The 15121-nt window shown below is 28.8% G+C and overlaps 1 protein-coding gene across 2 annotated transcripts in view; it reads right to left on the reverse strand.

The window, feature by feature from the left end:
- LOC132923067 (uncharacterized) overlaps positions 1-13856 on the reverse strand; it is a 30633-nt gene extending 16777 nt beyond the window's left edge. For both annotated transcript variants that reach the window (XM_060986873.1, XM_060986872.1), the window contains exon 1: positions 13595-13856. The gene's annotated coding sequence lies outside the window, so the exon portion shown is untranslated. The remainder of the gene's footprint in view (positions 1-13594) is intronic.
- Positions 13857-15121: the final 1265 nt, after the last annotated feature.

Consider the following 15121-nt stretch of genomic DNA (forward strand, 5'->3'; position numbering starts at 1 on the left):
TTATTTATTGTTTTTATTTTGTAGGTAGGTACACGAATTATTGCGAAACACACTACAAAATTAAAACTGGCATTGTTTTTTTCCGTTAGTTATTATTATTTATAGGTATTTAAAATGTTTCTGTCTGCCAATAAAAATAGATTGGCATATCTAAATAGTATATATAAATATATCGTTAAAACGTTTCATTGGTATAATTTGAAAAAATTTAAATTTTCGTCGTTTTAATATTTTATAAATTATAAGTAACTGCATTAAAATGTCAATAAACAGTTAATTAGTTATAAGATTTTGTGTCAACAAAGTTCGACGATACTCTTGTTTTGATAAATATTTTTTTGATATATTTATATGAAATATATATTATTATTATCTATTACTAACCGTTGTTAATTTTAATTGTGTAATTAATTTGTACGTGTGTGCCTAAATAGCACCTACTTATACTTCATATTTACTGATTTTATAACTTGTGACTTAGATTAATATTAAAAAGCAGAGTTTTTCACATTGTATTTAAACAGGTAAATTGTCTCCAAATAATCTAATAAATAAATAGGTAATAAAAGCACGATAGTTTCGGTATAGTATAAATTACACATTATTGTGTACCTAATGCCTGGCATTATTTAGTACAGACGTAAACTACAGTAATATTTAGTAATATATTATATTTGCAGTAACATATGTACCTACCACTATAGCTGTTACATCGACAGAAAAAATATTTACGAGGCTTAACCAACTTCGATAACAACAACGATAACAAGTTGCATTATTTTGTTTGTAACTATATAACACAATACTTTCGAAACATTTTATAGGTATCGATATTGTATAAGTACGGTATATTGTAACGTCACAATGGTCAATCCGATCACAATCGTGTCCAATACTCTCAAATAAGGATTTACCGGTCATACTATTATACTTATCCGAAGCTTTGAGAGAATATATTTTTTCACGGAGGTTATTAACTGGTTTTCCACAGGCGTTTGCTAATTCATACAGACATTAATATTATAACGATTATAGTTTATTGTTTATTGACACGTATTATATTAGTTACATACCTAACTATGGCGTGGGACTAGATTTTTTGTTATCAAACGCATAAACGGAAATATTATGACCAGACAAGATTTATTTAAGGAAATCGGTGCTTTTTATTATTCCATCTTACAAAACTGATAATCAAGGTTCAAAACCATTCCCACGAGACGAAACAATGACCATGCATGGTATATACGCGGTTTATCGGTTACAGGCTACAGCCGTTTGAATTCGGACCGCGATGTAGTGTAAACTGTTTTATATCTTTCCAATATGTTAAAAAATAAAATAGATTGGTTGAGAAAAGAGAAATATCATTACTTCAAAAATATTAACGCATAAATCGAATTCAAATAATTCAATTACATTTATTGTAAAATAAATTACTTTTTTAAATTATCATTACTAGTATAAGAATTAAACCAAAGTGAATGAATATTCATTCAGGTATTCACATAAATTCGAGTTCTTTTAAAATTAATACCATTTCTTCTTTTAATATTGAGTTATATGCTATTAGACGTTGGTAATTACTAAAGGAAATTGATGTCATTATGTATGGGTAATATGTTTTTAAGTTATTTGTTACCAGTAAACAGACATCAATCACGAACAACTAAACACTAATGAAAGGATATTTTCGTCACACAATAATTCATCAATAAACTTGTTTTTTGGATAGGTACTGCGTTTATGTTATGAAAATGAAATGGACTGGACCAATCTTTCGAACGAAACACGAAGAGGTCGGAATCGTTAAAAATTGATAAAAGAGCAACAGGATCCTATAAAAAAATTGAATCCGGTCAAGCTTAAGTAATGTATATATAATATATATATTTTATTAATGTTATTTCCTTGTATTACCATTGCAACCTACATACAAACATGTTTTCTCTTTAAACACTTGTATACGCTACACAAAAATGTCTACACATACAGATAAACTTACAACATATAAACTACCAAGTAAAAACAAATGTTGCGGTCAATTACTTAAAAAAATTTAAAAATTTAAGCGCGATTTTTTACGTGTATAGTTATACAATAATTTATTAATTTATATATAAAATGTAAGTACAATATACATTGTGTATATTTTATATATACTTATTAGTATATTACCTAGGTATATAGCAACATTATTTCTAGTTGCTACTCAAAAATGAATTTTAAAATTCTTTTTTCAATTAATAACGACGTATTTTTGAACAAGGCCACATATTATTATAATACATGCATTTCCGGTATGAATGATTTCAAATATTTTTCTTGTAATGTTATAGGTACTCTTTATAATATGGTACAATTGTAAAGAAAAATAAGTTGAATGTGTCGTGTGTTGAATGGTTCAAGCGTAGCGGTTATGGATAAATTTTATACATATGGTTATTATGATTATAAAACATAATATACACTCGGTCAGCATACTTCTAAGCCATGTTTAATGTTTTTGATGAAAATACATAATAGCTTATTGTTTGTGGACCCTAATTAACGGAAGTAGAGTTATTGCTCTATTCAATATTGACGGCGGAAAGGTGCGCGCATGTTATTAGATCCGGTCGGTTAAGACGTTCATTCTTGGTGCAGTACAAAATTGGATTATCTGTATAAGTTGTGAACACCAATGAATAACCGTCATATTTTCGCTGTAAATTTGTTGTTTGAATACAAATATTGATATAGAAACATATGTATAGTATTAATTACTGGGCCATTCTCAATAGTCAATACACTATATAAATGCATTACTTATAGCGAATTCTTTTATTTAATATTTATACTGTAGGATATACTAAATACTAATGCATATTATATTATTATTATTAAAAATGAATTATTACGATTATTTTTAGCTTGTAGTAGAACAATAAACAAATAGGCATAGATGTATAGTACAAACAATGTTTCACTATCATGTTTGTTTTGTACGGATTTTCCGGTACAATTACAACGTAGTTTTTAACAAAATGTTTGAATTGCCGGAAATCAGACGAAAAAATGTCACGGCACCGTCACGAAATCCAATTGCTGATTAAATAACTTTTTTTCGTTATTATTTTGATTCAAACGTAATTTCTCCGGAAAAAAAACATAATATATACAACACATTTACCCTACCACTACCTGAATCTACCGTCACGGTGCCATGACCACAGTTACTTATAGCTTTATAGGCGCATAACCTTAACCTCTACTGTTAGCTTTATGTAAATGATCGCAAATATCAAATGTATATTCTCACTTATGATATCGTGGTGAGCTCACTCCCACCCTCATGACTTGTGCAACGACCTAACGGAAAAACAATAAATATATGCGGACAATGGATGTTTCTAATTTAGGTCTATTAAGTATTAAATACGATAGGGGAATAGGATTAAATAAGTAATTTTAACTCGTATTATAAACCTATGTGTGGTGTCTACGTAGTATACAGATGTATAGTTAATTTACGAATCCGGTGTCCGATATCCTGCATTTGTCATGTGTTATTACGTCGATTACATCATTACGATGAAAAGGGTTCTGATATATAATATAAAGTCGTTAAGAAATCAAAAGTGTACATATTATTCTGCCTGCAGTTCAAATAAATTTAAAAGAGAATTGTGAATTTATTAGATATTTAAGTGAGAGTATTTATTGACTGAAATATCTAGTGTAATTTAAATAACAATAATATTAAAAGTCACGATATTGTGCAAAAATAATGACTATATAAATTTTCTTGACTGTCAAAGTTTTAACAATCTTTCGATATTAAAGATTAATTAACATTCGTCTACTAAATTACTAATATCTATTTGATCTGCATGAGCAGGTATAATAACATTACCTATCTTACGTAAGATTGATTTATGTACGATAAATCATTTGTATTAAAACAGACACTATTCATACCCATTAATAATAAACTAATAATGATATCGATGATACTGAAATTAATTAACCTAATGTTATTTTTTTTAATAAAACGAATTTTATAACAATATGTATTTCGTTTTTAAACATTTCGATCTTTCGGTCTGCTGACATTTTTGGATTTTAGATATTTAAAGGATCATTTATTGCTATCGTGAAGCTCTATCATTGGATTGATTATTCCCTCAGGTCCACTATCATTATTAACCTCTCATTCATCAATTATGCTTATTATAAATTTATAAATAATATATATGTTTAGATTGTAGATTGTATAAATTAATAAACTATAAATAATAATAATAATAAAAAGGTATTTATTTCATATTTCTAGATTATGATATAATTGTACATTTTACGTAAGCCCAAATTTTAAATACCCACAAATTTTGCGTCCAATCATATGGCATTAAACTGTTATGGAATATGAAACCAAATCAAATTACGACGATGGCTGAATCACTACGCATGCCATATTATATAAGGTTCGATATTCAAATAGAATACGAGTATAATACGACTATATTATAAGCTTTATTATAAGTTTTTTTTATTCAGCCGGTTGCTCAGTATATTGTTCTACCGTTTACAGTTTACAGTTACCTATTAATATAATGTGGTCTATACTCCTATAGAGAGACTACGCGCTATAGTAAGTTGTCGCAGACGTTTTTAACCTTCAGCTGTTTGGGCTTTGACATAATATTATTGTCGCACATAAAATATACGTCGGCGACGAATATCTCTGTGCGTTCAACACTATTATGCTATTTGAGGTACACTGATTTATGTTGTGCGTGGTCCCATATCAAAGCCGTGCGCCGGAATTACGGCGGGCAAGAATGAATGATGAGATGTTATTGAGATAGGGAAGAAGACCTGTTATTTTTATTTTTTTCCATACGTGTAATTGCATCCGGTACACTTTGGTGCACCAACACAAATGGCAACAACAGATACATTTAAAATGCAGGAATGCGCGTTTTCTTTGTGCTGGCTAAAAGGTAAATCGTTTGAAAACAAACGGAAGAATAAAAGTTGTCTAATGTAACATATTAATGTATAATGTTATATTACTATATTATTGTGTATCAGACGCATACCTACACATTACAATACGTTTTTATTCTATAATATTATTACACGACGTACACACGTACAATATATGCGCACACACTTGGAAAATATAAATTTAAGTACTAGGTATGTGCTAGGATAATATATGTAATAATTCGCGGACCAACACATTTTCACGTCGAATCATAACATGTAAATTGTAGGTACGCGGGTACAATTATGTTATTTTGCGTTTGACATAGTTCGTGTAAATTACTATTCAACTATTATATTCGTATGGGTATAATGTAATATATAGGATAATATTATACTGTTTTAAATTTATGATTTTTGTATTGCGCTGTCTAATAGTAATTGAGAATAATTTCAAATTAAGTTAACTTGGAACATTTAATCTACTATTATTACATTTAATACGATTGTATATAACAGCAGAATATATCTATATGTTTTATATAATATCGTTACCTTTATTATATTGTAACAGCGCGCGTTTCTAAGAAATCTTTACTAGAACTATAAACTGCAATGTGATGAAGTTATGAATTTCAAGAAATAATACTGAGTAAAAAATCGATGTAGGTACGTTTTAAAATGTTGGTATGCTTATAATTTATTATAACATTATTGTCATTTGAATTATGATCAACAATTTTGTTTAGTCATTTGGATACATTAGCAACACATACATGATTGATGCTTGCAATTATGAATGCACCTACACATATTTCAGCAAATATAGCGTATCTGTTATTTATGTGTGTATAATTGAATTTGATACACATAATTCTTTCCTTCATAGTTACATATTATGGCGTATGTATAAAATTATCTTTTATAGTTACTGAACATAAAACAGATCATTGTTCGTTTGGATTAGTGATGCCGGGGTTTGAATTTTTTAAATAATTTTAGTTTATTCTTTGTTAATTCTATGATAATGGCCAAAGTACTGAAGTACTGAGAACCACTGTACACGATAGATACTGCCATGCAAGGACGGAAACATAATATGATATATCAAACGATAAAAATATGCAAAATAAGTTTCAAATGTTAACGGTACGTTGAATGAAATTTTTTAATAAAAAAGCTATGGCTCACGACAAATAAAAACAAAATCTGTTTCCCATAAACCCACAGCCCTACTTACAAATTCTGTTAAGTAACTATGTATAGTAACGAAACTAATAACGATAAAGTTTACTTCAATTACATTAATAATGGTTTATTACTCCAAACCATTATTATTTTATACTATATGCGATTAATAATTTATATTTACCATAATAATGTATACACTTAACTAACATAAATTATAAATCTCTACAATTTAAAAAAAAAAATATTGCTGTTTTATGTCTTTTATTATTATATACTATCAATAAATATTATTTTCTGATTATTATTATATTATTCAGTGTATGAAGATTTGAAATGAACTGGGCAAAGCTTCCCACGACTTAGAATGACACTGAAAGTATTTTTCACTTACTGAGCTAATAATCCTCTATGGGCATCTCTGATTTGGAAATATAAATTTAAATTCTAATTAACTCGAAACGATAAAAAATAGGTGTGTGATACATGTAAGATCAGGGTGAATTTTTAGTATTTCGGGTATGATGGCATTTTTTAACTTTTAACAAAATATCATATAACTTCTGGTTAAGTTACAAATATTATCATATAGATTATAGGTATATAATATATATACCATAATACCATTATAGTATATATATATATTATTGATTGTAGACTATATTTTACTATTAATTGTTAATATTATAGTTTCATAATATTATGTACCTATAACTCTGCAGTTGTAGATTTCACAAAACAAATGAACAAAATAATATATTATATAATATTATTACCGCTAGACAACACCATCGTCACAGGTGTAACAAACGTTACGTTTATGCGTATATTATTTAGCGCATTACAGTAATGTCCAAACTCAAAAAAGTAGCACAGTATATATAAAGAGTATGTTTTTCATAATATTTCCTTGGCGAGCAAACGTCTAGAAAACGTCATTTGACGCTACAATATATATTGCTACGTATAATATTATTTGTACATTTTTTCTCAATTAAATTAGGTTTAGTGACAATATAACTCTATTATTAGCTTACTATTAATGCTTAACATACATTTTATTTCTCTACCATTAAAATATATTGACGCCTTGTTCAATTTTGTACTCTTGAATTATCATGTAAATAATAATATGTTTATTGTATTTCATTCTCTTTAGGATATCACGTAACAGTTATAACTGGTGATCGTTACATTTTAGGCAAAAAGTCTGCGGCAAATAACGGGCAATAATTTATACATACCTATATATATACATAAATTATAATATGTGCGCGAGTGTTTAAGCGTGTTGTATATCTATTCTGCACGGTTTTCACAAAGGATTCGTCTATTTAGGCATTTAACTTATTATTATATATGTAGATAAGATAGTTGGTGTATTTTTTTTTATATACATATCTTATTCTTGATTTGGTAAGAGCAACAGCAGTGTTTCCACATCATAAATTCTCCGGAGGGTTCATACTAATCGTCGATGATATTACTCTTATGTATTAAAACGTTTTTAATTACAACAAAAGATGCGAAATTACAGTTTTTCTACGGTCATAATATAATTTAATTGTTTTTCATTTATCAGGCAATGACCTTACTACAACGAAGTGTTTTCCTCTATCTGCAGTGTCGTGCAGTTATTATTTTTTTACACGTTAAACTATATAGCGACGTACAATAGTAAAATATTGGAAGGAATCGACGATGACGGGAAGAAGAGAAGAAGACTGCACTAGTAAATTACGGTGTGCGTCGTTCTGCGCAATTATATTATATACATTAAGCATGATAATATATTATATACCGTCTATATTATTTGTGGTATATACCCGGCATTAGGCCCAGAGTCATCGGTGCAGTATACTGCCGCAAGGACATTCGCTGTTTGAAATCACGACGACAACAACCAAGCCATGGAGTATTATTACTCTGCGGATCCAGGCACGCATAATGATAATGATCATAATAACATAACGTCGATTGTTGTTGTGCATTTTCGAGGGAGCGCGTTCCGGGACGGGTTGGTTATACCCCCCCCTCTCAAATTGTGCCGGCGCGAAAAACTCATGTCGTCGTTTCGTCCTATTAATCATATCGAGCAGCGGGCGATCGGATAACGAACGGCGGTGGCGGTAATTATACGAAGGTACATATTGCTGAAAACTAATTAACCGGTAGGTATTCGTATCCGAATCGAACGTGACGACTGCAGTGCGCCGACTACAGCGCAGATCGGTCGGTAATATAAAATAACGTTCAATTTTGTTTTCGAAGTACGATTAGATACCATCATGTAAAATAGTTATGGTTAAGATGTATGAAAAATACAAATTTCAATAATATACATGATATTATTTTATCGTTTATCTATACTTCTTAACGTATAGTAAATTATGGATCAACTTAACGTTAAGGTGTTTTAGCGTTTAAACTTTAAATATATCATATGATTGTGAACTTAAGTGATAATTATAAAAAACAAAATTTTAATGTATAAAATATACGGATAAAAATAGAAACCGATCGCAAAGTATAATGAATAAAAAATGTTACAACCATATAATATCTTATTTTCAATTTTAGTATAGTTTTAAAATGCTTTTTTAAGCGTTAAAGTCTCTGTGGTACCTCCTGTGACAGTTTATATCCGTTATAGTTATACAAGCATGGATGAATAATGTTACATTTGATTAATTTAAAGTTTACTAAAAAACTAGACGAATTCCTTCAGTTATTGGCATAAAACAATATCATCTTATAATATATGATATAGTTATAGATACTGCAGTGGCGTTAGGGCAAGCTAGGTAAGTGGCGCATGCCTGGCCAAAAAGCAATAAATAAAAAGTTTAACATTTATTATGTTAAATAATAACACGACTTATGCATTAAAATGACTACTATTTATTAATTTAATTTAGTATTAAATTTAAAACAATTTAACAGGTTTTTTCGAAAGAAATTATATCAATATTTTTATAAAAACGCTCGTATTTTAGATTGTTTGATCCGTATCCTTATTATAGGAATGACTAGTTGTGATACTAAAAGTTTTATTTTAGCGCTTACCCAATATAAAATATCACTATACGCCACTGAGTTACATTATGAATTTGGTCTATATAAAATGATTCTGTGTATATTAATTTTTATAGTTTTTATGTATTTACATTTTACAATACGTTAAATAAATATTTAAAATGTATTGACATTATTTTAAAAAATGACAGCTAATTGGCAATTTTTCATCTATTTATTAGATTATGTATCTTAATTTTACTACACACTTTAATTTTTATTTACTACAGTGCCCTTACGATGTAGGTAACTTGGAGTATTATCTAGTTTTATTGGTAATTAAACAAGTTTACTATATTCTCATTTGTATAGCGTCTTTATGGTATGCCCATAACGGCAAATGTATATGTATTAGCTATCAAAAATTAATTAAAATTTTTATTAATAGATAGGCGTCGATATAATAGGCAGCGTTTATAACAGTGTGATTTGATGAACTTTAATTTTATCATATAAAAAATGATTAAATTTGAAACTTATCTGAAAATAAATTATAATGAAAATATAAAATTGTATTGGTATAAACATAATTGTTTGTAAATAATAATATAATATTTTGTGATAATTGTAATTTTGTATTTTCATTGCCACTAAATTAATTATATTTCATCCTTGACGTATAATGTAGTACTCAGTTTTGCTTTACTCCGATCATGTTTTAAATTTACTGCGAATAAACTAGGTCCTATATTATGTACAAATTAAATACAATATAAAGGAGTTCCAATTATAGGTACCTATATAGAGTGAGTGTGAGATATGATTTATTCAATGTGGACATTTGTATGATCACGATGATTTCACAATAGCATCACGGCAGTCAAATTATTCGATTTCCTTCAACGTCGCCCACCCATGTATCTATTTATGCTTATTTTTTTTTTATTCTATTTTTTCCTTCATAAATGTATTTTTTTTATGTTTATAATACAAGCGAAACGAATCTAACATGATCCGGCGAGACACGATAAGCTCACATACGTGTACCGAACAATATAATAATAATCCGTTTAGCATTCTACGAGGTAAACGACATAAAGTCACAACTCGCACACGTAAAAATCGGCTAAAATTGATGAAACAATTTATAAATGGTGTTTTTATAGTGGATCGTCGATTCTACGAAATGGGCCCTACTTTAAAGTTTTGAATGGAATTTTCCGTTGACCCAGATATACATTATATTATTGTCTATTGAAAAACGGAAATGTTATACCTCGCGTCCTTGTTGAATATATATCGTCAACAAGTATACTATTACACTATCAGCTACACATAGTTTAACGTGTATACTGTAAACTTACACAATAGAATCTTAACCGTCCCCTTATTTTAAAAGGTTTTCGAGAGTGAAATTGTTTGCTATATAAAAAAAAAAATTCATTTTGATAGAAATTCACATTGTTAAGTAGTAAGGACATTTTTTGTTTTATTAAAGTCCATTTATAGTTTTCGTATTTAAATTTATATGTTTATTGTTTCATATAATTTAATATTGTAAAACGACCATAAAATATTATTGAGAGTGCTTGACACTTGTGAATAGTTGTGATCGTATTGAATATATAACTTCAATAATAGGTGTGTATTATTTAAAACATTTTTTTAAATTTCTAACAATTTTGTAATAATAAGTTACTATTCATAGTAAATTTATTCTAAAATGTAATTTTTACAACTGCTTTGACATATTTAGAGACATTTCAAGTATTATTCATAATATTATCAATACATAATATTTTAGAAATAAATAATTTAGTAGACAATAATTATGATCATTATTATATTATACAATAATTTTTTTTCCATTTTTATTTTTAGTTTATAAGTGTACCTATTATTTTCTAATATTTTAAACTATTTGCATAATAAATAATTCATATAAGTCTACATATAAATTATAATTTACTACTCTACACGTTCTAGTAGATAATGCTTTATAGTTTATGTGAATGTATAAATTACTGAATTACAAATTATGATTTGATTTAAAAATATTTTGACTTTGTGATACACTCTGTACATATTATAACGAAATCAATTGAAAAATCACAGATGACCTGAAAGTTCATTTGAATGTTTCACCGTATCCAAGCAGTTATAACTTGCCGGGCTTTTAATGAATTACATTTTCAATAGACTTGAATAATTTTATGGCGAGCACGATAACCATAACATTGTTGAAGTATTGATAAATCAACACTAGTCTTATAATATAAGCGTATATATATATACATATAGGAGATAAAGACGTTGTGTGTGTATCGTTACAATGTTACATCTATTATTAAAGATCATAATATAATAACCCGCCCGAGTGACCCAACCGAAACGAATTTTAAATTATCGATGTGATTTCCACGGGACATTCATTTACGTGATGGAACGGAAAATTACACGGTGGAATTGGGTTATATATATATGTTATATATATATGGTTGCACTAGAGGTGAAAATTTAAATATTATTCTTTTATAATAGACTATATAATATACGGACGGCTATAGTAAACGTTTGTTCTTGGTACACAAACATTTTTTTTTTTTTACTTCATTCTCAGCTGATTATAGTATTAGAGTTTTTAATCCCATGCGCTATACAGTGCATCTATATACAGTAGGTATAGTTAAAATGAATAGGCAAAAGACAGTTTCAAACTAATTAACACGCGTCGAAAGCGCATTGAATTACTGTGGGGTGTATATATAATGCTTTAAGTTTAAATTCCTTTTGCCCGGGTTGCAAATTGTTGATTACGGTTTTAGCATTTAGGGAATATTTCGTAATCCTATATACAGCGAATACGTTTTATATAATGTATGTGTTGAATACTAAACACTGTTTAAACATAGCGAAATAAACGTAAAGTAAACAAATAATGGCATTAACATTTTAAATATATTCACAATGAAATATATATATAGGTATATGCATATTATATTGTAAATAATTTGCACCGAATAATAATAAAAAACAATTAACCTTGATAACACATTTAAGTTCATTTCTCATTATACTGTATAGCACTACTGGTAGTATTGTACTGTAATTACGATACGTATTATACCTTCGTGGGATATTATTGCATATTAATTGAAATTAATTTATCATATTATGTACAATGTACATAATATCCAATTAATGTAATTTTCATTGAAATTGGTGTATATTGTATAGGTAGTAATTTTTGTCGTATGTACAGACTTTGAACCAATTATCAAATGGAAGTTCATATAAGTGTTGACATTTCAGGAAAGTCTCAAATATATACTTCCGGATCGGAAATTAGTGTATAGTTACTTGCTTTCGGAGCTACCGTTATATTCAACTTAACTATTAAGTAAGTAGGTAGGTAGGTAGCCAGTGTGTGGACATATCTTATTACCAATTTCCGAGTCGTTATATTGTTATAATATAGATTATAATTGGTTATTTATATAGAAGACAATTCTTATAGGAGTCAGCAATACAGATGCCGATTTTTTAAAACGGCGTGCTAATGTTTTAAAAAAATATTTTTTTTACTTATTTAACATAAATACAAACTATTTTATTTTAAGAAAACATTATAATAAATGGTTTAAAAGAGGACCATAACCGTAATGCATGGTATAGTTTTTCAATAAATTACAATTTCAATGCAATTCTGTACTTTCAAGACTTCAAGTACAGTCGTATAGCTGGACACCATCATTAGATATTGTACGTAATTTTTGAAGAACACGAAATCATTTTAATTTTGAGCGTAAGCACATATCTTAAAAAATTGTTATATTGTAATTTTAAATTAAAATAAAAGCGCCATTAGTTACAAATGAGTAATAGAATACGATATAGTGATTTTCATCAATATACATGCGTTCTGCACGTGGGTCTAAGTACGATTTTTAAATATAGAGTGTGTTTTTGCCGTATCCAAGTTAAGTTTGGAAAATTTTTTTCGAATTTGGTTGTCCATAATATACTAATTCGGAGATGGGATATATGTAATATTATGATTAGATCACTCGAGATAAATACATGTGAATAATGTTCCAACTATATAGTCCGTAATAATTAGGTATAAGTGAAATTATAATAATTTCTTATAAACTATTATTATATTCTTAATAGCAATAACTATCAATATTATAGGTACAATTCAAATCGTTAAAATATTTAAACGAGTAGATATACAGATATACCTGGTAATATAATATCTAATAATTTAATTATTCGACATATAATTGCAAATTTCTGTTTTCCCGCGATTATTACGCGTTTTACCTCGCCATCTCGTATAGATATATACGACTATTGAACTATACGTCAAGTATACTAATAATAATTATGATATTTGAAAACGATGTTAACGATTTACCTGTAGTAATATTGTAGCGTGAACACCGTCCGCCGAAAACTTGCTGATTTCGTAGGCAGTAGTAGGTAAGTTATATTATAGTCTGTACTATCATTCGTTTTCACGTCGTCGTCGTCGTCGTTATAACCGAAACGCACGTTACGCGCCGGACCCGTGAGTGCAGCGAGTGCGTCGGTAAAAAAACACGACACATAATAATGTAATATTATAAAAGAGCGGCGGTGGCGGCGGCAGCAGTGGCGGCAGCTGTTCGTCAACGGTCTTTCTCGTACACACGTTTTGCCGCGTTCCGGCTCGATGGGTAGGCGGACGGCGACGGCCGATGGGTGTCCGTTGAAAGGGGCGACGACGAGTGGGGAGATATATACGCAAACATCGCGTGGCCTATAACGTCTGCCTAGGTCTCTTCGTTTCCTGATCCTTTCCCTGTGCAGATCGCGTCTGTTAAAATATTATTTTATTATTATTACACGCCGTTGCTGCTGCAGCTCATAACGACTATATATAATATGCACGATGATCAGCCGCCCCGCGGAAGTTATTTACTGTATCATGTATTAATAATTATATAAATAACAGAAAATGTATTGGTGCGAGTGAGGTATAATAATATAATATAATATAGTCCTAATAGTATAAACATGTTATGGTACATTTACAGTAAAATATTATTATATTGTCTGTACCGATTTTTTAATAAACGTTGTATAGGTATAGAGATGGGACAATATGTTGTTGCGGCGATGGACCTTAAAGGCCTGTAAAAGCCTAGAAGAAGAAGAAGAAGAAGAAGGTACAATTATTTATTTTTATTAGCTATATATATATTATAACTTGCCGCAAGGTTAAAATCAGTACAACGAAATATTGCCCGCAAGTAAATAATAAATAAAGGTACCTACGGTGACATTTAGATCGTTAGGTCTAATCTCATAATACCGTATTATCTAATATTTAACTTAATGTTTGAAATTTTGAAACACATTGCATACATTTGTCATTTATTATGATATCAGTTATACACAATACGACTATGAATGTTTTACACGATAAAAAATTAATAGGTACCTACTACATAACATATTATTAGTTATACAAAAAAAGAATAACGTTTATTTAGAAGCATCTGCTAGCATTGACTTCGTTTGTTAATTAATATACGTACGACCGTATGTAGTATGTACCTCTATGTGATATAGTTGTATGAATATATGAACATAATATTGGTAATTTTCGCATTCTCGCACAATACGTATGCATATAGGTTATGTAGATTATTAACGTTTATTTTAATTTCATCTGTTCGAAAACAAATATTTATCTATACTGTAGGACGTCGGTATGTATAATAATTATACGAACACCGCGAAACAAAAATCTGCGGTATAAACATTAACGGTATTCGTGGATCAGTAATGATTAATAACTAATTATTAAATATTATCGTTTTTATGGAAACATTTTATGCCGCAGTAGTTTTACATTTTTAATCGAAACCTTTTTCATTTTCTAAAGCAAAGTTAAAAC

This window comes from Rhopalosiphum padi, chromosome 2 (assembly GCF_020882245.1).
Source record: "Rhopalosiphum padi isolate XX-2018 chromosome 2, ASM2088224v1, whole genome shotgun sequence".
Lineage (NCBI taxonomy): Eukaryota > Metazoa > Arthropoda > Insecta > Hemiptera > Aphididae > Rhopalosiphum > Rhopalosiphum padi.